This window comes from Hibiscus syriacus, unplaced genomic scaffold (genome assembly GCF_006381635.1).
Source record: "Hibiscus syriacus cultivar Baekdansim isolate YM2019G1 unplaced genomic scaffold, ASM638163v2 tig00116944_pilon, whole genome shotgun sequence".
Classification (NCBI taxonomy): domain Eukaryota; kingdom Viridiplantae; phylum Streptophyta; class Magnoliopsida; order Malvales; family Malvaceae; genus Hibiscus; species Hibiscus syriacus.
Genome location: NW_024063479.1, coordinates 739,088 through 741,690, shown reverse-complemented (window position 1 = coordinate 741,690; position 2,603 = coordinate 739,088). Strand labels below are relative to the sequence as shown.

Genomic DNA, 2,603 nt, shown 5'->3' with positions numbered 1-2,603 from the left:
TATTTATGATGTTAGATTATTTGAACTAAAATAAGAGGTTTATTCATGGAAATACGATAAAAATATATCGACCTACGCTGAAATCATGGTTAGTAATCCTAGTAAAAATACCGATGTAAATCATCCTTAAATATTAAAATATTAATATAAACTTAAAGAGGGTCCTTAATAAAATATTACGTTTTATTTATACGATCTAAGTATTTTTTTTAATAAATATGGAGTGAATTATAAAATAATATCTGTCAGATTTTCATTTGACAATGAAAGTTCTTACCCTGAATACACAATGCTGATCCTAGAATCCCTCCCTTGTATTATTCAATTAGGTCCTATATATCTCTTTTTCTGTCTTTATTAACACGAGTGCCTGTTTCTCTGCAATCTTCATTCTTATTTTTGTATTTTTCTTTACCGTTGCATTGTTTCTCGGATAAATAAGTATTCGCAGATACCGGCGACGGGTATGTATTCTGTTGCTCGGTTCATGGAGACGAATAATTTTGTACCAGGGAACTGTAATCTATTACAGAAAATCGAGAATTCCCTCGACGAGCTCGGCGTCTGGACATGGTCTGATCTTCTGGTTGCTTTGAAGCATTACCAAGATTCACCACAGGCTGCAATGTCTTCCGGTATACTCGAAAAATGCTTCGATACACTTGTTGTGAGGCTGGCCATGGCCGGTGAGGCAACTCCTTGTGGATCGATTTCTTCCGCGGATAGCTCCAGGTGTCGGATTTCTGTTGATAGTGGAAGTACTTCGAGTTCGAAACACAGCTTCTCTCGAGCAACTTGGTGGTTCGAAGACCTTTTGGTTTTGAGTCCGAATTCGATTGAAATGCTGGTGAAATCAATGGTGTCTCGGAAGTACAATCATATGATCATCAGTCGGTTCCTATTCTATTACTCGAAGTCTAAGTTTTACGCTGTGTCATCGGATGAGAAAAGCAAAGTTCTCGAAATTGTGATCGATATGCTTTACACTCTTGATCCAAGTTCGATTTCATGCAAGAGTTTGTTTGGCGTACTCCGTCCCATGCGGTGTTCGAACACGAGCAAAAGCTGCAGGAACAAGTTGGAGAGTATGATAGGTTCTCAATTGGACCAAGCAACATTAGATGATCTCCTAATTCCGTCTCCGTGCCGAAGAAGTTATCGGTATGATGTGAATCTTGTTCTTAGGTTACTCAAGGCATTTCTACGCGGCCAAGGCTCGGAATTATCTCTGATGCGAATGAAAAAGGTTTCTAGCTTGATTGATCAGTACATAACAGAAGTAGCTCCGGATCGTTGTCTAAAATCGCCGAAGTTTGTAGCTTTGGTAACGGCCTTGCCGGATTCTGCTCGGGACTTATATGATGAATTATACCATGCCATGGACGTGTATCTGGAGGTAGACATTGATCTCATTTATATATTATGAAACATTACTCCATAATCATTTTCAGTGTACATATGGTTTCCAATAGGTTCATGAAGAGTTGTCTGAAGAAGAAAAAATGAAGATGTGTTGTGCATTGAACTATGATAAGCTCTCTAGTGAGGCTTGCCTACACTTTCTCGGAACCCGAAATTTCTGTCGAGAACACACGTCCGAGCTCTCGTTTCGCAGCATTCGAACTCAAGGACTTACATCGGGGCACTATCAACGCTAAACGTTACACCGATTTGCCGTATAGGTTAACTGGGATCGGAGGCGGTGAAGAAGATGATGTTTACAATGACAAGCTGGGAGCACAAATACAAAGGATGCAATGGAGGGTGATGGAATTGGAGAAAGTGTGTTGGAAAATGCAGAGCCAAATGGCCAAAATAGAGAAACCAAAAGTGTCAAATCAAAGAAGCACAAGATCCCTCCCCAGAATGTGTTCATGAAAGAGAAATTTCTCAGAATTATTTACAGTTTCTCTTTGAACTTTGAAGGAGTATTATTTTGCTTAAACGCCACACTTCTCTCCTTTTTGACTTTCAATGCTCCATTCGTTTCATGAAACATCTATCCTAGGTTGTTCAACAGCCAATGTTGTGCAAATTATATGTGAATTCATTATATTTTCTCTAAGTCTTTTTCATGAGTTGTATCTTTGTTTTCATCCCTTCGTCTACTAATATTTTCGAAAGAATTTCTCTGTCGATTGAATCCTTCAAAGATTCATATCGCTAGATCAACTGCGATCCTTTGATATAACTTCTAACATACCCATATCATCTTAAATTGAAAGGGATATTATTAAATTTGTGAACTTTATTTGAGTAAAGTCTACTCATAGGTTCATTCTTTGTGAATTAAGAGACTTCAATAGAATGTTATTAGGAAAGCTTTGAAGATTAATAATAACGGCTCATTTGGTAAGAGTTAATAATATAATACGTATCTCGGTATGTAGATTAATATTACTCACTTGTTTGGTTGATAAAATTAACCTAAGAGGGCCTAACGTACCATTTTAGCCTCAATTCCAGCTGGAAAAAGTCTCCTTTTGCTCAAGCTTTTCAAAATTTATGTTTCATCGACCTGTTGAATGATTTTAGCGGTTCAAATAATTTCATTATCTCGAATAAGACTTGTAACCCCTCAAACCGATGCGGATAACCCGATC

The 2,603-nt window shown here is 37.7% G+C and overlaps 1 pseudogene; it reads left to right on the top strand.

Moving 5' to 3' along the window:
* Positions 1–427: 427 nt before the first annotated feature.
* Positions 428–1,878, top strand: LOC120188336 (annotated as a pseudogene).
* The last annotated feature ends 725 nt before the right edge of the window (positions 1,879–2,603 follow it).